This window comes from Telmatherina bonti (genome assembly GCF_933228915.1).
Source record: "Telmatherina bonti genome assembly, chromosome: 6".
In the NCBI taxonomy this organism is placed as follows: Eukaryota; Metazoa; Chordata; class Actinopteri; order Atheriniformes; family Telmatherinidae; genus Telmatherina; species Telmatherina bonti.
In genome coordinates this window covers 2,114,778-2,140,201 of record NC_136624.1, presented here as the reverse complement: position 1 = coordinate 2,140,201, position 25,424 = coordinate 2,114,778, and the positions used below count along the sequence as shown (strand labels likewise).

General features: G+C 47.3%; 1 protein-coding gene across 1 annotated transcript in view; it reads left to right on the top strand.

Moving 5' to 3' along the window:
• Positions 1-2,536: 2,536 nt before the first annotated feature.
• The window catches only part of sox13 (SRY-box transcription factor 13), a gene marked incomplete at its 3' end in the record, with an annotated part of 101,156 nt that continues 78,268 nt past the window's right edge, over positions 2,537-25,424 (top strand). Inside the window, exon 1 of the mRNA XM_079242937.1 lies at positions 2,537-2,671. The remainder of the gene's footprint in view (positions 2,672-25,424) is intronic.

The window sequence follows — 25,424 nt, the reverse complement described above, 5'->3', positions numbered from 1 at the left end:
AGGAACTCCGGGCGGATCTCATCCACCCCCCGTGGCCTTGCCGCCAAGGAGCTTTTTGACCACCTCAGCGACTTCAGCCCCAGAGATAGGAGAGCCCACCCCTGAGTCCGCCAGCTCTGCTTCCTCATCGGAAGACGTGTTGGTAGGATTGAGGAGGTCTTCGAAGTATTCCTTCCACCGACCCACTACGTCCCGAGTTGAGGCCAGCAGCTCCCCACCTCCACTGTACACAGTGTTGATGGAGCACTGTTTCCCCCTCCTGAGCCGCCGGATGGTGGACCAGAATCGCCTTGAAGCCGTCCGGTTTTTGCCTCGGCAACGGCCGAAGCCGCATGCCGCTTAGCCCGCCGGTACCCATCAGCTTCCTCCAGAGTCCCACAGGCCAAGAAGGCTTGATAGGACTCCTTCTTCAGCTTGACGGCATCCCTCACTGCTGGTGTCCACCAACGAGTCCTGGGATTACCGCCACGACAGGCACCAACGACCTTACAGCCACAGCTCCGGCCGGCCGCCTCAGCAATAGAGGTACGGAACACAGCCCATTCGGACTCAATGTCCCCCGCCTCACCCGGGACATGTTCGAAGCTCTGCTGAAGGTGGGAGTTGAAGCTCGCTCTGACAGGGGACTCAGCCAAACGTTCCCAGCAGACCCTCACAACACGTTTGGGCCTGCCAGATCTGACCGGCTTCCTCCCCCACCATCTGAGCCAACTCACCACCAGGTGGTGATCAGTTGAAGCTCCGCCCCCCTCTTCACCCGAGTGTCCAAGGCATGTGGCCGAAGGTCCGACGATACGACTACAAAGTCGATCATTGAACTGCGGCCCAGGGAATCCTGATGCCAGGTGTACATATGGACACTCTTATGTTGGAACATGGTGTTCGTTATGGACAATCCATGATGAGCACAGAAGTCCAATAACAAAACACCATTTGGGTTCAGAGGGGGGGGACCATGCCTCCCAATCACTCCCCTCCAGGTCTCACTGTCATTGCCCACGTGAGCATTGAAGTCCCCCAGCAGAACAATGGAGTCCCCAGAAGGAGCACCCTCCAGCACTCCCTCCAAGGACTCCAGAAAGGGTGGGTACTCTGAACTGCTGTTCGGCGCATAAGCACAGACAACAGTCAGGACCCGTTCCCCCACCCGGAGGCGGAGGGAAACTACCCTTTCATCCACCGGGGTAAACCCCAACGTGCAGGCACCAAGCTGGGGGCTGATGAGAATGCCCACACCTGCTCGGCGCCTCTCACCATGAGCAACTCCAGAGTGGAAGAAGGTCCAGCCCCTCTCGAGGGTTCTGGTTCCAGAGCCCAAGCCATGCGTCGAGGTGAGTCCAACTATATCTAGCCGGAACCGCTCAACCTTGCGCACAAGCTCAGGCTCCTTCCCCACCAGAGAGGTGACGTTCCACGTCCCTAGAGCCAGCTTCTGCAGCCGGGGATCGGACCACCAGGGTCCCCGCCCCTTGCTGCCGCCCAGCTCACACTGCACCCGACCCCTACGGCTCCTCCCGCAGATGGTGAGCCCACGGGAGGTGGGGCCCATGTAACCCTTTAGGGCTGAGCCGACCGGGCCCCATGGGCGAAGGCCCGGCCACCAGACGCTCGCTCTCGTACCCCGCCTCCAGGCCTGGCTCCAGAGGGGGGTCCCGGTAACCCGCGTCGGGGCAAGGGAACATTTATGCCCAGGTTGGTCGTCATCATAGGGGTCTATGAGCCGTGCTTGGTCTGGTCCCTCCCCTAGACACCTGTTTGTCATGGGTGACCCTACCAGGGGCATAAAGCCCCCGACAACATAGCTGCTAGGATCTTCGGGACGCACAAACCCCTCCACCACGATAAGGTGACGGCTCAGGGAGGGGTTATAGAAGATTTATACAATATAATTATGATTTTATGTTATTTTATAACTATTTTGGAGAGAATATTAAAATAAATGAAAAAAATGTTTAATATCACTAATTAACAAAAAAGTATCATTGCATATTTGTAGAGGTAAAATACTGTATTAAGCAAATGTTGCATTGTTTGTATTAATTCATGCATGAAAGGGTTAATGAGCTTTAAGTTTATGTATTTACTGTTCAGTGTTATTTTTAATGTCCAGCTTGAAATTCATAAAGAGTCTCCATGGTACTTTGAATTTGGCAAATGTGGATTTAATTTAGAACTTGTTTTTTGTCATTTCTGTGCTACATAACTATTAATCTACAGATCAATTTATAGATCTACATATCATCCATGTTTCCTGACAAGCTGGAGCAGCACTCATCCTGTTCCTCTTGGAGCTCTGTTCTGGACCCTTCTGATCCTTCCACGTGGGCTCACGCGGGTTTGTTTGGTTTGTGTGTCAGTGCGCGCGCACAGCCGCCACCTGGAAATCAGGCCCTCTCCCTTTAAGAGGGAGGTGAATAGCCAGCAGGCTTGGAGCCCAGTTGGAGAGCCAGCGCGCGCTCCGTCTCCAAAACATTTACGCACCGCAGCGGCGCTCCGCGCGCCTGTCCCCCAGCAGCAGGCAGCAGGCAGCGGTCTCCTCCGCCTGAAGGACCGGGAGCAGACACCCCCACCACCACCACCGCGCTTTGCATGCGGTGAGCGACCGGAGCGGAGGAGGAAGAGGAGGAAGTTTTCTGCTCTGTGGTGGAGCGCGCAGCGCGCACTGAGACTGGTGAGTGCAACTCCACGCAGCTCTGACACGAGTCCGTGTCTGTCCAGGCTCAGTGTGTGTGGTTACCTCCTGAGGAAAAGGAAGATGATGTCGGTTAACTTGTGATGTCAACATTTCCATCTTTTATCTGCTGGAGCCGAGTTGCTCCAACTTCTACTGTCAATGTTGCTGGGGCGCCGCACCATGAAAGTCCCAATGATCCCGTCTGAGCCCTGTGTGGAAAAGCTGGCTGCATTGGTGTGTGTGTGTGTGTGTGTGTGTGTGTGTGTGTGTGTGTGTGTGTGTGTGTGTGTGTGTGTGTGTGTGTTTACAGTGGCTGGCTTCATACAAAGCTGTCCATCAGCGGGGAGTCCCTGACCTTTCTGTCTTCAGTCCTGTCTGCCCTTCAGTCTTATCCTCCTCTTTCTACACATTTTCCTCTCTGCAGTTTCCTCTCCTGCTGTCTTCAGCTGCTAATCGAGCGTCTCTGGCGTTGCAGCGCTGTGCTGTAAACTCCTCCCACAGCCGCTTTGCTTTCATTCAGACACTGTTGCCAACTTGGAGACTTTCTCGCTAAATCTGGAGACTTTTTTTGTTAAAAGCGACAAATCTAGCAACTTTTACTGGAGTTATTAGAGACTTTTCTGGTGTTTTGGCGACTGACTTGAAGACACATATTGTTCTGCAGTTACTGTAAGGAAGGAGCAGCGGGAGCCTCTCCCGTCCTAAAGCACTCCCAGGCGGCCAGTCTCAGTCGGCTCCGGCTGCAGGTCCATGTAGAATAACTGCAGTAGGTTGTGGAAGTTCACCTAAACATAGTTTATACCGTTGTCAGTGACAACTGGCTGCATTATTTTCCTATACATAGTTCGGCCAGTTAAACACTGTAATATCCCTCCGTTACGGGGCGTTACCATAGCAACGCGTTAACCAGCTGGTTCAGATCAGCCGTCTTTTAACAGGTGAATGAGAGAAACGCGCTGCAGCCTGACAGCGGTTGTTTGGTATAAAACGTACATCCAGGCCAACGTAAAATAGTTCCTATATAAGCAGATTAAACAAGTCGGAACGAAGCATAAGAGAGTTATAATATGACAGTTAGTTATAATATGACAGTTATAGCATGATAGTTAGTTATGACAGTTAGTTATAATATGACAGTTAGTTATAATATGACAATTATAACATGACAGTTAGTTATAATATGACAATTATAACATGACAGTTAGTTATGACAGTTAGTTATAACATGACAGTTAGTTATAATATCACAGTTATAATATGACAGTTAGTTATAATATGACAGTTATAACATGACAGTTAGTTATGACAGTTAGTTATAATATCACAGTTATAATATGACAATTAGTTATAATATGTCAGTTAGTTATAATATGACAATTAGTTATAACCTGACAGTTGTAACATGACAGTTAGTTATGACAGTTAGTTATAATATGACAGTTAATTATAACATGACAGTTATATTATTACAGTTATTTATAACATGACAGTTAGTTGTAACATGTCAGCTAGTTATAATATGACAGTTTTACCATGACAGTTAGTTATAATATGACAGTTACTTATAACATGACAGTTAGTTATAATATGACAGTTAGTTATAATATGACAGTTAATTATAACATGACAGTTATATTATTACAGTTATTTATAACATGACAGTTAGTTATAATATGACAGTTATAATATGACAGTTAGTTATGACATGACAGTTAGTTATAATATGACAGTTAGTTATAATATGACAGTTAGTTATAACATGACAGTTAGTTATAATATGACAGTTAGTTATAATATGACAGTTATAACATGACAGTTAGTTATGACATGACAGTTAGTTATAATATGACAGTTATAACATGACAGTTAGTTATAACATGACAGTTAGTTATAATACGACAGTTAGTTATAACATGACAGTTAGTTATAATATGACAGTTAGTTATAATATGACAGTTATAACATGACAGTTAGTTATAACATGACAGTTAGTTATAATATGACAGTTAGTTATAACATGACAGTTAGTTATAATATGACAGTTATAACATGACAATTAGTTATAATATGATAGTTAGTTATAACACGACAGTTATAATATGACAGTTAGTTATAATATGACAGTTATAATATGGCAGTTAATTATAAAATGACAGTTAGTTATAATATGACAGTTAGTTATAACATGACAGTTATATTATTACAGTTATTTATAACATGACAGTTAGTTATAACATGTCAGCTAGTTATAATATGACAGTTTTACCATGACAGTTAGTTATAATATGACAGTTATAACATGACAGTTAGTTATAACATGACAGTTAGTTATAATATGACAGTTAGTTATAATATGACAGTTATAACATGACAGTTAGTTATAACATGACAGTTAGTTATAATATGACAGTTAGTTATAACATGACAGTTAGTTATAACATGACAGTTAGTTATAATATGACAGTTAGTTATAACATGACAGTTATATTATTACAGTTATTTATAACATGACAGTTAGTTGTAACATGTCAGCTAGTTATAATATGACAGTTTTACCATGACAGTTAGTTATAACATGACAGTTAGTTATAATATGACAGTTAGTTATAATATGACAGTTATTTATAACATGACAGTTAGTTGTAACATGTCAGCTAGTTATAATATGACAGTTATAATATGACAGTTAGTTATAATATGACAGTTAGTTATAACATGACAGTTAGTTATAATATGACAGTTAGTTATGACATGACAGTTAGTTATAATATGACAGTTAGTTATGACATGACAGTTAGTTATAATATGACAGTTAGTTATAACATGACAGTTAGTTATGACATGACAGTTAGTTATAATATGACAGTTAGTTATAACATGACAGTTAGTTATAATATGACAGTTAGTTATGACATGACAGTTAGTTATAATATGACAGTTAGTTATAACATGACAGTTAGTTATAATATGACAGTTAGTTATAACATGACAGTTAGTTGTAACATGTCAGCTAGTTATAATATGACAGTTATAAAATGACAGTTAGTTATGACATGACAGTTAGTTATAATATGACAGTTAGTTATAACATGACAGTTAGTTATAATATGACAGTTAGTTATAACATGACCGTTATAACATGACAGTTAGTTATGACAGTTAGTTATAACATGACAGTTAGTTATATCATGACAGTTAGTTATGACAGTTATTTATAACATGACAGTTAGTTATAACATGACAGTTAGTTATGACAGTTAGTTATAACATGACAGTTAGTTATGACAGTTAGTTATAACATGACATCATGACAGCTTCGCTGTCACATGGACCGTTACAGGAAATCATTCCTGTCCATCTCAATAAGACTATTCAACACTTCTTCCTTGTGTCTCTGATAACATCACGAATGTTACCAATGTTATTTATCTCCTCTCAACCGTGAGAACGCCATGATGCACAACATTGTTTAAAAATACTGGATTATCGTGTTAAATAATCGAGATCTCAATTCAAAATAGTTGTGATGATAATTTTAGTCATAATTGAGCAGCCCTACAGGAAGTTAACAGGTGGAGCTGATGAAATCCACTTTCAGTGCATTTCTTTGCTGCTGAGTTCATCATGATGCTGTATGCATGTCTTCACCATCCCAAAAGTTGTTTTGACAAGATAAATAAATTTGTCATTAGCTGTTAGTTAATGTTGTTTCCTGCAGCTGATTATCAAAAGATATCAAGCTTGGTTTTCTTTAGATCACAAGATGATTAAAATGAACTCTAATCAAAGCAGTTTGATCCTCTTGATGTACTAATCATCATAAATGTACTTAAGCTATGACAGCGCTGTGATATGTGCATGTTTTAGTATTTTGGCTTCATGGTCAGCATACGTAGCTGGCTTTTCTCAACTCCAACGATGAGAATAATTTTCATCCTGAGAAAACAAAACAGTCTTCTACAGATTACAACATCAATTATTCTCTTATCTAAAGAAAACAAACTTTGTTATTTCAGTTTACTAATTATCTCGAGATAATGTACAAAAGTTTATGAGCATGGCCTCCCCAGGTTTCTGTACTGATCAGTGTTTAATTATACTATAGCTGCACACATGGCAGTTCTTCTACCTTTTTTTTTTTAACCTTCATAGACTTTTGAATTTTACACAACTTAGTGAAAGTAAAAATGTGTATGTGTAAAGATTGCCACACATACAATGTTTCCATAGGGGCAGCAGAAAAGACAAGCCCCCCCGCTCCCTCCCCCTGACCTCCTGCATCCTCTGGACATTGTTCTCTGAATCCTATTAAGCCCCGAGTCTAAAGAGAAACACCACAATGGAGAATAATGGTGTGTGTCTGTGTGTGTGTGTTCCTAAGCCTGGCCTTTCACGCAGTGTGAGGCCAAGCCAAACACACAACAATGCTGCAGTTCAGGGCAGCTGTGTGATCTGTTTAAAGACGACCCTCGGGCTTCATTGTCTTCTTCAGAAGAATCACAAGAGCTGTGAATGTCAAAGTGCTCGGCTGCTCACCTGAGCAAGAAACACACTGTCAGCTGACTCTTTCTGCTCCATGTCTCCGACGCTGTGAATACTGCAAATGCTGCGTATGCTGCGTATGCTGCATATTCTGCGTATGCTGCATATGTTGCAAATGTTGCGTATTCTGCAAATGTTGCGTATTCTGCAAATGTTGCGTATTCAGCACATGCTGCGTATTCTGCAAATGTTGTGTATTCTGCAAATTTTGCGTATGCTGCAAATGATGCATATGCTGCAAAAGCTGCATATTCTGCAAATATTGCGTATTCTGCAAATGCTGCATGTTCTGCAAATGTTGCGTATGCTGCAAATGCTGCGTATGCTGCAAATGTTGCGTATTCTGCAAATGCTGCGTATGCTGCAAATGTTGCATATTCTGCTCTGTCTAGACCTGGACCCATTGCTCCGTCTAGACCTGGACCCATCACTGCAACTAGACCTGGACCCATCACTGCAACTAGACCTGGACCCATCACTGCAACTAGACCTGGACCCATCACTGCAACTAGACCTGGGCCCATCACTGCGTCTGGACCTGGACCCGTCACTGTGTCTAGACCTGAACCTGTTGCTGCACCTGGACCTGTTGTTGCACCTGAAACTGGACCCATTGCTGCACCGGGACCTGGACCTGTACATGTGTCTCGACCTGGACCCGTCGCTGCACCTGGACCTAGACCCGATGCTGCACCTGCACTTAGACCTGGACCCGTCGCTGCACCTGGACCTGGACCCGTCGATGTGTCTAGACCTGGACCTGTTGCTGCACCTGGACCTGGACCCGGCGCTGCACCTGGACCGGGTTTGAACATGTGCCAAAGAAGGATGGGGGTTACATTGGGAGAGGGATATTGTAAGAAGAAGAAGATAGAGGCCAAAAGAGGTTCTTGGATGCAGTGAGAAGGGACATGCAGCTGGCAGGAAGATGCAGACAACTAGACTCCCTGCGACTGAAATAAAACCAATAAGAAAACTCAACCTTAATAACTGTGTTCCGGACCTGGCAAAGGGGTTTGAGGACAGAACCACCAGTTTCTTGTGGGAGGCAAGCCACCTTGCGGAACAGGTCCATTTCCTATGCACACTACAGTCAGAAGTCCAGACCTGAATGGTTGGTGGAATACTGGGGAAGTGTGACGCTGGTGCAGGATTTTACAAGCAAAAGTACCGTCAACATTTTGCTGTTGAGCAAACGCTAACAAGTCGTCTCTCAAGAGAAAGCAACGGTCCCTTTCTGTAACAGAAGCAAACACCTTAGAGTGCCTCCCTTCCTCGTTCCTTTCAAAGTATTCGAGTATTTGGGTACTTCTCTGGCTCCTCGTGTGTTTTTTTGATCTGTCGCAGGTAGTTCTCAAATGGAAAACAGGCAATATCATTTAAGGAACAGTAAAAATGTTCTTCATAGCGATGAGTCAGTCCATGCACATTGTACATAGGAAAGGTCTTCCCATTCAGGTCAGCACAGCGCATGTCAAATGGCTTCAGTAGGTCTGCCGAATACTGGAGATAGGCATTAGAATTCTCTCATCTGACTCCAACATTATTGACATGGCCACTGTCAAGGACAAAAAATGTTTGTATCTCTCAGGTGACAGCACATTTTTTCATACCACCAGTCCAGTGTATGATAAACACTGCCGTAGCTCTGTGGCTTTCCATCCATCGAGTTCATGCAAACCCCGCGGTTGGCGTGAAAGTTCACTTGGCATCTTCCCTCTCAGTGCAATGAGTTTTCCAGAAATTGCATTCTTTGCCTCACAGATGAACAGATTTTTGGTCCATGAGTTAATATATTATTAGGCGTTTAACTACTTCCAAGCAGACCAGATGCATATAATCTAGCACAAATGAGCTAACGCAAGGAATTCCTGCAGCAATGAGGGGCTGGCTACAGTTTGGTGGTTCCTGTATGACACACTGGAGAAACTCTTATCTGTACGAGGAGTGCATTCTTGTTGACCAAAAAACTATTCTCCCTCTCCACATGGGCACCTCTGATTAAACACCTTTCACGGCTCTCATAGGAAGTATGTCCCGTTATACATTTCAGATATGCCCTTGCTGGTGTGTCAAAGATCAGAGCATCAATGGATTTCTTTTATTTTATAAATTTTTTTGTCTTGTCCAGTATTTAAGCAGCAGAATGATTTTCTGGATGCTCTATTCTGCTGGGTAAATTTACTCTGCTAAGAGGAGCTTTATAGATATAATGCTCCCTTTGATATTCTGGATTCTTATTTTATTTTTCTATTTATTTTGCATAATTGTTTGTATTACCGAGTTTGTACTGCTGGACCGGACCGGAAAGGATAGAAGAGGGACAGAAAAAGAATCGAAAAGAAGCAAAAACAGAAAAAAAACTCGTAGAGAGAGTAAGAGAGAGAGAAAAAGAAAGAATGAAAGAATACACACCCGCTTATACACACATCCATACACCTATACACACTTGAGTCATGTTCCCCCTGCGGGAGGACGACGCCATCAACTATCAGGAGAACCAAGAACTCACTAGCTAGATCAGACACACAGGTAGAAAAAAAGCCATTGTTAGAAAACAAATCTGCAGACGACTCGGTGACTGTGTCACATGCAGAACATACAGAGTGGAACGTGTTCAGAGAAGAGTGATCGTGCCAATGTGACCCCGCCCACACAAGGCGACCCTGCCCATACACTGTGACCCCGCCCACACATGATGACCCCGCCCACACAAAGGCAAGAGGCATGCCAGGAGAACCCTGAGACCTGGACAGCCAGTAGCCACCCCCAAGCACAGACCCCAACCACCCCCACTCCAGAGTCATCCATGCATCCACCCAGGAGGTGGCAGAAGCGGGCAGCCAGAGTCCCCACGACCAGGGGGAACATGCCCCAGTGGGCCCGGACTGGCAAAGCCCAGTCCACCGGGTACTGGCCACCCAGGGCAGACAGAGCGCAGGCCCTATGACCCCAACAGCCCGAAAGCAGCCCCCACCCCTGCAGGCAGAGGGTACAGCCCACGACAACGGACAGTCAGACTGCACCCCAGTGTACCGGCCTGGCTCCCCGGGCACCAAGACCCCCCTCCCCTCCAACTATACACACACACCTACACAGACGAACACACGTACATACACACACACACACTCCCTCCCTAGACACACCCCACCTTGCACTCCCACACTCCTCTCCCCTGCCCCCCACCATGCCCCCCACCTACTTCCTCATTAACACATATACACATCCCCTAACATTCCCCTCTCACACGCTCCCCCTTGACACACCCTCACAGGCATCACGCACCCCCTACTCAGTCCTCATTCGCACACTCCTCTGATTTACACACACCCCACCTCAGGTCTCCTTATACACTGCTTCCTATACATGCCCACACCTCCTACCCCATCCCTCCACCTCTACACCCACTCAGTCCCATCACATACTCCACGTCCCATTGCCCACCCACTTTCCTGAGTTATTTCACACTTATTCCTCCCCTTATCCCCCGAAACACACACCCCTCTCTCACTTTCCATTTGCAACTTAATCCATTAGCACGCATTTACCCTCATCTCTCCTTCTCAACATGTCCCATGTGAGACGCTCCGGGGGGGCAGGCAGACCCTGACCAACGCCCCCATGACAATGTTAACAGTGCATGTCTGGCTTTTATGAACTAGACCATAGTCTGTCAGATGTTTGTACTCTGTCACAAAGTCTTTCAGAAACTCCTCAAGTGGACTTGGCACACAGCAACAATAAATGGCCATACTTCACCAGTATTGCCCAGAATTATAGACCACTACTTTTAAACCGCGAGATGCATCAATGTTCATAGTAAGGTGCACATCACCCACTACATTTAGGCTGGGTGCTGTTTCTTTGTGGTGTAGGAAGCAGTGTCCAAAAATCCCCTGGGAACATGTGCCCTTGCTTTCTTAACATGGCCAATAAACCATTAAGCGCCATGTGTCAACCTATGCTCTAAGGCCCAATGTCTCACTTTATCATCAAAGCTGCTGGTCATCTCAGAATCATCATTTGGTTCCTTTCCTGACTCAGCAGACCAACAGTCTTCGTCAGTATAAAAGTCAAAATTACCTGTTATCCCAGGAACACTGTCAGCAATGAAACTATGTTGAGTCCCAGACACTCTACCACTGCTACAACTACTCTGACTCTTCCGTTCAGCATCTCCGTCATAATAACAAAGTACTAGACTTCATCGTTTTCGCCATTCCCTCATTCTCAAAGCCGCCTGTAAACACAGATGAAGGTCCAAGTTAGTTTTGTTGTATTGATTGACTGTGGCATGCTCTTAGGACAGGAGGATGATGACACAAATCCTACCTTGTTATGAAACGTGAGGTCCATAAAAGCAGAATAATCCACATCCAAAATGAATTTGTTACCACACACCAACTGACAAAGACAAAAAAAGATAATCACTACATCAGCCTACTTTAGGTGAAATTTGTTGTCACTCATACATTTTGAACACTACAACTGCATTCTGTAGTGGTTGCATTGCAGTTAAGTCTGACTAGCAAATAGGAGTTTTACATGATGAGCAGAGCATGATATCCAACATGTTGGCATATACACTAACTTCCAGTTGAATTTTGTACGAGTTTTTGTTTTGGTGACGATTTAGACAAATAAACCTGATTTGTGTTCCTGTATTTTGGTGTCGTCCAGTTTCTTGCACGGCAGTTAAACAGTGAAATCCAGTGTCACACACTGAAATAGGCTTGTATTACAATACTTTGTTTCCAGCTGTGCAACTTTTGAACACTGCCCATATCAAAGCTTTGAAGTTGTGCTAGAATAAATACAATAAAGATAATAATGAATCTATCATTTGTGACACATACATCTCGATAAGTAATGTAATCATACTTTTTTCCAATTTCGACACAAATAATAAGGCACATAGTGCAGGTGAGTGTGATCGCTTTAGTTTAAAAGTACAAAGTAGAGAAATGTGCAAACGCTTTAATGAAACAATGCAGAGTAAAGTGTGCGGGTGCATAAAAGTGTAAAATTAAAAATGGAATAAAGAAAGAAGCTATAAAAACATGCTTCCAAGGATTTATAGTTTCTTTACTGATCTGTAGACCCCATTGACTGTAGGTAGGTACTCACAACACAGTCCAGGGGCCTCATTTACAAAGCTGTCGCACAAAAACCGGCGTACACCAGTTATAGTCCACTTCTGGGGTTTCTAAAAGCAGGACTTGGCGGTAAAACGTCCCGACCTCCACGTCAACTCTGACCCCGGCGTACGACAACATCTGGAGAAACGGGAAACGGCGACACCAAAGGCAGGAAATAAAAAGGAATCTGAGCCATTTGTTCCAAATGAAACGTAAACTTTCCCCCAGAATGTTGGACATTAACAGCATCTGCAGAAGAAGAGAAAAAGTTCCTCCAGCACGTAAAACGTCCAGCAGTAAAATGTTCTGAAACCAAGCAGTTCTACGTGTTAGAAAAGCCACATCACACAGTTAATAAGTCGTACAGAAGCTGCCGTACTAATAAAGCTCTACATGAAGACCTGCAGGTAAAAGGAGGCGGTCGCCATGACAACAGCCCATCATCAGGCTGCTCAGGTGTTTCCTCCACCTGCAGATACAGAACATGAAGTGATGGTTGGATATAAAATGCTCCCCAATGTGGCTTATCTGTCCCTGCTGGTGGACATGGAACATGGAGACTCTGGACTCCAGTCCGGCACCTTCCAAAGGGAAGGGACTGACAGGTCGGGTCCGCTCCTTTTCCCAACCCAGAGCAGAGGAACAGAACGATGTTCTCCACAGCCAGACGTGGTGTAGCGGCCATCGGGCAGATGGAGGCAGGTGGAGGTGCCTCCATGCCCAGGAGGAAACCTGTTGTACAGCTGCAGATGTCTGCAGATAGTGGAGACGCTACATAACATGCTACTAAATGGTAACGTGTCCCGTTCAGCTGCGACCAGCGCTGTTGTCCCCGACCTCCAACCATCATGTTGGAACCAAACTGCTGCCAAACGTCTAGAAGTGATGCAACACATCAGAGGTGGACAATTCTCATTTATTCACAAGTTTATCTTTAGTGTGGTTTCTGTCAGGGTGGTGTTTATTCCTCTCCATCTCCTGCACCTCCTCCTTCATGGCAGTTATTGGTTCCTCTGCGAGGACACCGCAGCTAGGACACAAGGTGGAACCACTGCCCCCCCCTCTCCGACCACATCTGCAGCGCTGCAACCCAGCTGGGACACACAGGAACACCAGTATGTTCCCAGTAAATAAACTGGAGTCAGAGACGTCTCATTTATGTCCGTTCATTTTATAATCTGAAACAAAGGAATGAAGCACTTCCAGCATCATCTGGAGCATTTTGTTCCAGCGTATCTCTGGACTCCTTCATTTTCCCGCCAGCTTCTAATCTGTGGGAGTGGGCAGCGCCCCCCCTTCCTCCTCCTGTGGACCAAGATGCACTTTCTCCCTACATCTCACTGTCTGACCACTTTATTTGTCCTTTCTGGATAAGTCCGGTGGTCTGATGAGACGCTGACAGCATCTGTCCCCTGCTGACCTCCTCTGTCTTTCTGCTGGTGCTGATGTCCATCCCGTCTCCACCAGATAAAATACTTTTACATTTTACAACTTTATCTGTTAGAATTTCTTCCTCATTTTCCAGAAAATTCCTCTTTTTTTCCTGCAGAACCGTCATGGAAATGAGATGGATTAATATTTATCAGGGTGTTCATCCGACCTTTTATGGCCAACATGTGGGCGTGGCCAGATGTTCCTGATTTATGATGGAAACAGGCGTGGGACGTGCTGCTTTGTAAATCAGGAAGTTTTTTTGCGTTGCATTTCCTGTTTTCCGTACGTACGCCACCTGTAGTCATTGTTGCTACGCACACTTTGATAAATTAGGCCCCTGGTGGGCAGAGACACAGGCAAACCTGTGGCATTTTCCCATGTCATTGCTCCACCTATTGGGTGCAATCAAGTTATTTATCATGACAATTTTCCGGAGTTAATGTTGTTGGGCCTTATAGGTTAGCCTGTCCCTGGGAATCCATCGGTTCAGACATGACAGTGTGCCGACGCAGCCGGTTAGATTGGTGTTTACCGGTTTAGATACAACCATGTGCCGACTCGGCCAGTTATTGTGGAGTTGACCGGTTCTGTAAGGAGACTTGGTCGTTGTGAAAAATAATAACCGGTAGTCATTGGACCACCGCTTATCCGGGGTTGTGTCGTGGGAGCAGCAGTCATTTGCCAACACATTTGCCAACTCTGCGGGGGGATCCCGAGGCGTTCCCAGGCCAGCCGAGAGATATAATCCCTCCAGCGTGTCCTGGGTCTTCCCCGGGGTCTCCTCCCAGAGGGACGTGCCTGGAACACCTCACCATGGAGGTCCAGGAGGCATCCTGACCAGATGCCTGAGCCACCTCAACTGGTTCCTCTCGATGCGGAGGAGCAGCGGCTCTACTCTGATCTCCTCCCGGATGACCGAGCTCCTCCCCCTATCTCTAAGGGAGAGCCCGGCCACCCTGCAGAGGAAACTCATTTCAGCCGCCTGTATACGAGATCTCCTTCTTTCGGTCACGACCCACAGCTCATGACCATAGGTGAGGGTAGGAACGTAGATCGACTGGTAAATCGAGAGCTTCACCTTCTGGCTCAGCTCCTTCTTCACCACGACAGACCGGCGCAGAGTCCGCATTACTGCAGACGCTGCACCTATCCGTCTGTCCATCTCACGCTCCATCCTTCCCTCACTCGTGAACAAGACCCCGAGATATTTAAACTCCTCCACTTGAGGCAGGACCTGACTCCCGACCCGGAGAGGGCAATCCACCCTATTCCGGCTGAGGACCATGGTCTCAGATTTGAAGGTGCTGATTCTCATCCCAGCCGCTTCACACTCGGCCGCGAATCGCTCAAGCGAGAGCTGGAGATCACGACCAGATGAAGCCAACAGGACCACATCATCCGCAAAAAGCAGGGACCCAATCCTGAGGCCACCAAGTCGGATCCCCTCAACACCTCGGCTGCGCCTAGAAATTCTGTCCATATAAGTTATGAACAGAATCGGTGATAAAGGGCAGCCTTGGCGGAGTCCAACCCTCACCGGAAACGAATCCGACTTACTACCGGCAATGCGAACCAAGCTCTGGCACCTGTCGTACAGGGACCGGACAGCTCGTATAAGGGGGTCCAGTACCCCATACTCCCGGAGTACCCCCCACAGGAGCCCCCGGGGGACACGGTGGAACGCCTCGTCCAGGTTCACAAAGCACATGTAGACTGGTTGGGCAAACTCCCATGCCCCCTCCAGGACCCCAAAGAGGGTATAGAGCTGGTCCACTGTTCCGCAACCAGGACGAAAACCACACTACTCCTCCTCAATCTGAGATTCAACTACTTCAGCCCCAGAGATAGGAGAGGGCAAGGGAACACTTGCCAATGGTTGTCAATATCATAGGGGTCTCTGAGTCGCACCTAGTCTGGTCCCTCCTCTAGACACCTGTTTGCCATGGAGGACCCTACTAGAGGTATAAAACCCCCAACAACATAGCTGCTAGGATCTGTAGGACACACAAACCCCTCCACTACAATAGGGAGAGGTATAAAAACTCTTAAAACTGAAATTAAAAAATGCTGCACGTTAGTTTCTTGCACGTGTCTCAGACATCCATCTGACTTCCCGAACAATAATCCACTCTGCCGTTCACATATTAAACTCCATATCGACATCCACCTTGGGTCATGGTTTGATGTCAAAACTGTGGACCTATTTATCACGTCGTTTAGATATCCAGAAGTCCTCGTGGACCGACGGACAGATTATAGACATGATCTGCACGTCCTTCAGACATTGAACTTTTCGTGGGTAGAGTTGGGCCAGTACGGATTATAGCATCAGAAATATCCTTTCCAAGGCATTTCTGTGTAAAAAGCATCCAATACCATGTAGACAGATATTTGTTTTCCTGCTCAGTCCCCCAGCATCACCGCACACAGACACAGGAACCTTATGACGCTCGGTAATGATTGGTTTGGTTTGTAGGTGGAGATGTGAGCACTAACGGTTCGCATTAGCACAATGTTAGCATTTAGCATTATAAATAAAATAAGCACGAGCAGTTTGTTGTCATAAAAGAAAAGTACAACCAACCGCAGCAACAAACGCTCAGAGAAAGCCACCACAGTAACAACATGGTCCTGTCCAGGTCCAGCTCCAGGTGCAGAGCCTTCGGGCTGGTTAAACTGGCCGCTTTAACCTGCTTTTACAGTATGAGAGGAATTCTAAAAACAAAATCCAGTTTTCAGTGAGAACCACACTGCACCCATTGATTTTTACAGACTTAAGTCTTTCATATTTAAGTTAGGTTGAAGCGTTCTGGATTACTCTGTTAATTCTTAATGCTACCCTGATAAGAGCATGCTACCGTCCACATGGCAGCATCCTTCTTTGCATTATCTGGCAGCCTCTTCTGTGTGTATCAAACCATTATAAATGATGAACCTTTAATGGTTCTGTACACCACAACCACAAAGAGCAGTCCTAGCAGACTCCAGAGTGCAGACATGGCGCTGCTTGTGAAGGAGGGACCCAGCGGAGGAGTTCTCTCCAGTGTCAAGGCGCTCTTTGGATTCACTTGTTTTCTGCTGTTTGAGGTAAACGGTGTGAAAACGCGGTAATCATTAGTGTAACAAGCCGTTCACAGAGAAGTCTTAAAACCTCTCCTCATTCATCACAGGACTTCCTACAAACACGCTCCACCTGACACCTCGTAGAGGAAGACAGGCGTGCAGAGGAAGCACACACACACAGTGGCTCATGCTAGGCTGATGAAACACCAGTCTTACAGCAGTGACGGGCCACTTTCAGACTCGCTGAGCCACTGGCAGACGTGCACGCACAGCCCTGTAGGCATCTGCACGCACAGCCCTGTAGGCATCTGCACGCACAGCCCTGTAGGCATCTGCACGCACAGCCCTGTAGGCATCTGCACACGTTGGAGGTAAGATTTCTGCTTTTCCGTCTGAAATGGCCGGGTTTAACTCTGGCTTCCTCCCAGCTTCCAAGGTGGAATCTGTTGTTAGATCCAACATGTTGGGCTCGTTTCCCTTCGTCCAGCTTCTTCCAGCTGTGCTCTCGTGCGCAGTCATGACCTCCCAGCGGCGTGCACATGAAGGCTGTCAGCGCTGACGGCCGGTTATCTGCAGCTGGAAATCACTTTGAGAGAAGAAGGAGCATTCGCTGTGTCTCTCCTGCTACTTTTAAACCATTTCTAATCCCAAACAATGTTTTCAAACTGCTTGGCGAGCTGTTCGTACATGCAGAGCAGAGCTGAAGGTCTTCCTCTAGCACGCCATGTCCACGTGCAAGCTCCTGCAGGACCAGGGTGTGTTCTCTAGCAGCACACAGGTTGTTGTAGGGAAGTGGTGAGATGCAGGCAGTGTGACTGCAGCTTGCTTTCGTCTCATTGTTCCCGTAACGGCCTTGCATTGTTGGGCTGGCAGGACATGATTGAGCAGGTTCATGTGGGTTTTCAGGAGAAAATAAGCGTCTGATGAGCTGATGCTCTCGCTGAGTTAAAGTCTGTAAACGGAACGACAAACAGCTCTTTGACACGTTTCAGACCTTTTACTGCTTTCGGGGCATTAACCAACACATTTGCATTTCCATCAATGGCGCGTGGACAGACAGATGTTTTGTTGTTCCACCTCGGTGAACAGAAAGGAATAATCAGCCCCTTTTCCAGCCCATTTGTTTATTTCGCTGAGGATCGAGAGAATTCACAAACACTCTATTGATGCCGGAGGTGGATGTGCAGTTTCCTGGCTCATTTACATGACTTTCCCAAAAGTCTCTGGCACAGCGGCGTTTTCTTGTCGCCAAGCTGAAGCCGTCTACCTGTGTGCTTTGTGTGTTTCCACGTGGTGCTGCGTCCAGCGGACGGCAGGTTCTGCAGCGTCCTGCTGAACACATCAGAGGTCTAAATGTTCCAGTCGCTTTTAGTCTGCATGAAACACAGCGACTCTGCTGCTTCAGTCTGACTGGTTTGTAGGTTTTACCAGCCGAGTCCTGAACGTCAGTCTGACTGGTTTGTAGGTTTTACCAGCCGAGTGTCTGAACGTCAGTCTGACTGGTTTGTAGGTTTTACCAGCCGAGTCCTGAACGTCAGTCTGACTGGTTTGTAGGTTTTACCAGCCGAGTGTCTGAACGTCAGTCTGACTGGTTTGTAGGTTTTACCAGCCGAGTGTCTTAACGTCAGTCTGACTGGTTTGTAGGTTTTACCAGCCGAGTGTCTGAACGTCAGTCTGACTGGTTTGTAGGTTTTACCAGCCGAGTGTCTGAACGTCAGTCTGACTGGTTTGTAGGTTTTACCAGCCGAGTCCTGAACGTCAGTCTGACTGGTTTGTAGGTTTTACCAGCCGAGTGTCTGAACGTCAGTCTGACTGGTTTGTAGGTTTTACCAGCCGAGTGTCTGAACGTCAGTCTGACTGGTTTGTAGGTTTTACCAGCCGAGTCCTGAACGTCAGTCTGACTGGTTTGTAGGTTTTACCAGCCGAGTGTCTGAACGTCAGTCTGACTGGTTTGTAGGTTTTACCAGCCGAGTCCTGAACGTCAGTCTGACTGGTTTGTAGGTTTTACCAGCCGAGTCCTGAACGTCAGTCTGACTGGTTTGTAGGTTTTACCAGCCGAGTGTCTGAACGTCAGTCTGACTGGTTTGTAGGTTTTACCAGCCGAGTGTCTGAACGTCAGTCTGACTGGTTTGTAGGTTTTACCAGCCGAGTGTCTGAACGTCAGTCTGACTGGTTTGTAGGTTTTACCAGCCGAGTCCTGAACGTCAGTCTGACTGGTTTGTAGGTTTTACCAGCCGAGTGTCTGAACGTCAGTCTGACTGGTTTGTAGGTTTTACCAGCCGAGTGTCTGAACGTCAGTCTGACTGGTTTGTAGGTTTTACCAGCCGAGTCCTGAACGTCAGTCTGACTGGTTTGTAGGTTTTACCAGCCGAGTCCTGAACGTCAGTCTGACTGGTTTGTAGGTTTTACCAGCCGAGTGTCTGAACGTCAGTCTGACTGGTTTGTAGGTTTTACCAGCCGAGTGTCTGAACGTCAGTCTGACTGGTTTGTAGGTTTTACCAGCCGAGTCCTGAACGTCAGTCTGACTGGTTTGTAGGTTTTACCAGCCGAGTGTCTGAACGTCAGTCTGACTGGTTTGTAGGTTTTACCAGCCGAGTGTCTGAACGTCAGTCTGACTGGTTTGTAGGTTTTACCAGCCGAGTCCTGAACGTCAGTCTGACTGGTTTGTAGGTTTTACCAGCCGAGTGTCTGAACGTCAGTCTGACTGGTTTGTAGGTTTTACCAGCCGAGTGTCTGAACGTCAGTCTGACTGGTTTGTAGGTTTTACCAGCCGAGTGTCTGAACGTCAGTCTGACTGGTTTGTAGGTTTTACCAGCCGAGTGTCTGAACGTCAGCGCTGTTCTTCATGATCTCAGCGGAAGTTTAACAACATGTTAGTTTTCTGGTGAACCTACGTGAAAGTCTCTGCCAGATACTCTGAGATGTGTTTTTGATGTCCAGTGGTTTGATCGTTCCCTGGAAGATGTTCTCCATCATGGTCTGTCGCTCCGAACCAGGAAACACGCTGAGCTGTCAGACTGAGGAACACGTCGGTCTGCAGCAGAACCAGACCATCACACAAACATCTAAAACATGCATGGAGTCAGTCCTGTTAGGGTTAGACTGGAAATGTGTGTGTGTGTGTATGTGTGTGTGTGTGTGTGTGTGTGGTGGGAGTCAGGTTATGCCTTAATCTAAGAGAACATTGTGAATGGAGGGTTATTTTACCATCTTATAAGAGACATAGGGACATAGACATAGAGACATAGAGACAAAGAGACAGACATGGAGACATAGACATAGAGACATAGAAATAGAGACATAGAGACAAAGAGACAGACATAGAGACATAGACATAGACACATAGAGACATAGACAAAGACACATAGAGACATAGACAAAGACACATAGAGACATAGACAGAGAGATAGAAACATGGAGACACAGAGACATAGAGAAATAGACATAGAGAAAGAGACATAGACATAGACACATAGAGACATAGACATAGACACAGAGACATAGACAAAGACACATAGAGACATAGACAGAGAGATAGAAACATGGAGACACAGAGACATAGAGAAATAGACATAGAGAAAGAGACATAGACATTGAGACATAGAGACATAGAGACAGACATAGAGACATAGACATAGACACATAGAGAAATAGACATAGAGACAGAGACATTGAGACAGAGACAGACATAGAGACATAGACACATAGAGACATAGACACATAGAGACATAGACACATAGACACATAGAGACATAGACACATAGAGACATAGACATAGAGACATAGAGACATAGACACATAGAGACATAGACATAGAGACATATAGACATAGACATAGAGACATAGACATAGAGACATAGAGACATAGACATAGACACGTAGAGACATAGACATAGAGACATAGACATAGACACGTAGAGACATAGACATAGAGACATAGACATAGACACATAGAGACATAGACATAGAGACATAGACACATAGACACATAGAGACATAGACATAGAGACATAGAGACATAGACACATAGAGACATAGACATAGAGACATAGAGACATAGACACATAGAGACATAGACATAGACACGTAGAGACATAGACATAGAGACATAGACATAGACACGTAGAGACATAGACACATAGAGACATAGACATAAACACGTAGAGACATAGACACATAGAGACATAGACATAGACACGTAGAGACATAGACATAGAGACATAGACATAGACACATAGAGACATAGACATAGAGACATAGACATAGAGACATAGAGACATAGACACATAGAGACATAGACATAAAGACATAGAGACATAGACATAGAGACATAGACATAGACACGTAGAGACATAGACATAGAGACATAGACATAAACACGTAGAGACAGACATGGAGACATGAAGAAGATGATGAAGATGATGATGGTGATGATGAAGATGATGATGGTGATGATGAAGATGATGGTGATGATGATGAAGATGATGATGGTGATGAAGATGATGATGGTGATGATGAAGATGATGGTGATGATGATGGTGATGATGAAGATGATGGTGATGATGATGATGATGATGAAGATGATGGTGATGATGATGATGATGATGATGAAGATGGTGATGGTGATGATGAAGATGGTGATGGTGATGATGAAGATGATGATGATGATGAAGATGATGGTGATGATGATGATGATGATGATGAAGATGGTGATGGTGATGATGAAGATGATGATGATGAAGATGATGGTGATGATGATGATGATGAAGATGATGATGTGATGATGATGATGAAGATGATGATGATGATGAAGATGATGATGATGATGATGAAGATGGTGATGGTGATGATGAAGATGATGATGATGATGAAGATGATGGTGATGGTGATGATGATGAAGATGATGATGTGATGATGATGATGAAGATGATGATGGTGATGAAGATGATGATGGTGATGATGATGATGATGATGAAGATGGTGATGGTGATGGTGATGATGATGATGAAGATGATGATGATGATGAAGATGATGGTGATGATGATGATGATGATGATGAAGATGGTGATGGTGATGATGAAGATGATGATGATGATGAAGATGATGGTGATGATGATGATGATGAAGATGATGATGTGATGATGATGATGAAGATGATGATGATGAAGATGATGGTGATGGTGATGATGATGAAGATGATGATGTGATGATGATGATGATGAAGATGATGATGGTGATGATGAAGATGATGGTGATGATGATGGTGATGATGAAGATGATGGTGATGATGATGGTGATGATGAAGATGATGGTGATGGTGATGATGATGATGATGATGATGAAGATGGTGATGGTGATGGTGATGATGATGATGAAGATGATGATGACGATGAAGATGATGGTGATGATTAAGATGATGATAATGAAACTACATGTGTATTTATGACATTATGAGGATTTTCCAGCAGCGGTTCCTGCTGCTCGTCTTCATCACCTGACGCTGCTCCTCTTCATCACCTGTCGCTGCTCCTCTTCAGAAGTGTGTTCCTCTGAAGGAGGAGGTGTGTTCCTCTGCAGAAGGAGGTGTGCTTTCACAGCGACATCCTGACCAGGTTCTCTGCAGGACAAGTCCTCCCTGCCTACGGGCAGGCGTTGCCGTGGAAACGCACCGTTTGGTCTGTAGACCTGCTCCAGGAGAGAGACTCCTCCTCTGCCATGCTCCAGGAGAGAGACTCCTCCTCTGCCATGCTCCAGGAGAGAGACTCCTCCTCTGCCATGCTCCAGGAGAGAGACTCCTCCTCTGCCATGCTCCAGGAGAGAGACTCCTCCTCTGCCATGCTCCAGGAGGACACAGACTCCTCCTCTGCCATGCTCCAGGAGGAGACAGACTCCTCCTCTGCCATGCTCCAGGAGGAGACAGACTCCTCCTCTGCCATGCTCCAGGAGGACACAGACTCCTCCTCTGCCATGCTCCAGGGGGACACAGACTCCTCCTCTGCCATGCTCCAGGAGGAGACAGACTCCTCCTCCGCCATGCTCCAGGAGGAGACAGACTCCTCCTCTGCCATGCTCCAGGAGGACACAGACTCCTCCTCTGCCATGCTCCAGGAGGACACAGACTCCTCCTCCGCCATGCTCCAGGAGACAGACTCCTCCTCCGCCATGCTCCAGGAGACAGACTCCTCCTCTGCCATGCTCCAGGAGGAGACAGACTCCTCCTCCGCCATGCTCCAGGAGGACACAGACTTCTCCTCCGCCATGCTCCAGGAGGAGACAGACTCCTCCTCTGCCATGCTCCAGGAGGAGACAGACTCCTCCTCTGCCATGCTCCAGGAGGACACAGACTCCTCCTCTGCCATGCTCCAGGAGGAGACAGACTCCTCCTCCGCCATGCTCCAGGAGGACACAGACTTCTCCTCCGCCATGCTCCAGGAGGAGACAGACTCCTCCTCTGCCATGCTCCAGGAGGAGACAGACTCCTCCTCTGCCATGCTCCAGGAGGACACAGACTCCTCCTCCGCCATGCTCCAGGAGGACACAGACTCCTCCTCCGCCATGCTCCAGGAGACAGACTCCTCCTCCGCCATGCTCAAGGAGGACACAGACTCCTCCTCCGCCATGCTCCAGGAGGACACAGACTCCTCCTCCGCCATGCTCCAGGAGGACACAGACTCCTCCTCCGCCATGCTCCAGGAGACAGACTCCTCCCCCACCATGCTCCAGGAAACAAACTCCTCCTCCGCCATGCTCCAGGAGGACACAGACTCCTCCTCCGCCATGCTCCAGGAGGAGACAGACTCCTCCTCTGCCATGCTCCAGGAGGACACAGACTCCTCCTCCGCCATGCTCCAGGAGACAGACTCCTCCTCCGCCATGCTCCAGGAGGACACAGACTCCTCCTCCGCCATGCTCCAGGAGACAGACTCCTCCCCCACCATGCTCCAAGAGGAGAAAGACTCCTCCCCTGCCATGCTCCAGGAGAAAGACTCCTCCTCCACCATGCTCCAGGAGGAGACAGACTCCTCCCCCACCATGCTCCAAGAGGAGAAAGACTCCTCCCCCGCCATGCTCCAGGAGGAGACAGACTCCTCCCCCACCATGCTCCAAGAGGAGAAAGACTCCTCCCCTGCCATGCTCCAGGAGAAAGACTCCTCCTCCACCATGCTCCAGGAGGAGACAGACTCCTCCCCCACCATGCTCCAAGAGGAGAAAGACTCCTCCTCCGCCATGCTCCAGGAGACAGACTCCTCCTCCGCCATGCTCCAGGAGACAGACTCCTCCTCCGCCATGCTCCAGGAGGAGACAGACTCCTCCTCCGCCATGCTCCAGGAGACAGTCTCCTCCCCCACCATGCTCCAGGAGGAGACAGACTCCTCCCCCACCATGCTCCAGGAGGAGACAGACTCCTCCTCCGCCATGCTCCAGGAGACAGACTCCTCCTCCGCCATGCTCCAGGAGACAGACTCCTCCTCCGCCATGCTCCAGGAGACAGACTCCTCCCCCGCCATGCTCCAGGAGGAGACAGACTCCTCCCCCACCATGCTCCAGGAGGAGACAGACTCCTCCCCCACCATGCTCCAGGAGGAGACAGACTCCTCCTCCGCCATGCTCCAGGAGACAGACTCCTCCTCCGCCATGCTCCAGGAGACAGACTCCTCCCCCGCCATGCTCCAGGAGGAGACAGACTCCTCCCCCACCATGCTCCAGGAGGAGACAGACTCCTCCCCCACCATGCTCCAGGAGGAGACAGACTCCTCCCCCACCATGCTCCAGGAGGAGACAGACTCCTCCCCCACCATGCTCCAGGAGGAGACAGACTCCTCCTCCGCCATGCTCCAGGAGAAAGACTCCTCCTCCGCCATGCTCCAGGAGGAGACAGACTCCTCCTCCACCATGCTCCAGGAGAAAGACTCCTCCTCCGCCATGCTCAAGGAGACAGACTCCTCCTCCGCCATGCTCCAGGAGACAAACTCCTCCTCCGCCATGCTCCAGGAGAAAGACTCCTCCTCCGCCATGCTCCAGGAGGAGACAGACTCCTCCTCCACCATGCTCCAGGAGAAAGACTCCTCCTCCGCCATGCTCCAGGAGACAAACTCCTCCTCCGCCATGCTCCAGGAGACAAACTCCTCCTCCGCCATGCTCCAGGAGGAGACAGACTCCTCCTCCGCCATGCTCCAGGAGGACACAGACTCCTCCTCCGCCATGCTCCAGGAGACAGACTCCTCCTCCGCCATGCTCCAGGAGGAGACAGACTCCTCCTCTGCCATGCTCCAGGAGACAGACTCCTCCTCCGCCATGCTCCAGGAGGAGACAGACTCCTCCTCCGCCATGCTCCAGGAGGACACAGACTCCTCCTCTGCCATGCTCCAGGAGGACACAGACTCCTCCTCTGCCATGCTCCAGGAGGACACAGACTCCTCCTCCGCCATGCTCCAGGAGGAGACAGACTCCTCCCCCGCCATGCTCCAGGAGGAGACACACTCCTCCCCCGCCATGCTCCAGGAGACAAACTCCTCCCCCGCCATGCTCCAGGAGGAGACAGACTCCTCCCCCACCATGCTCCAAGAGGAGAA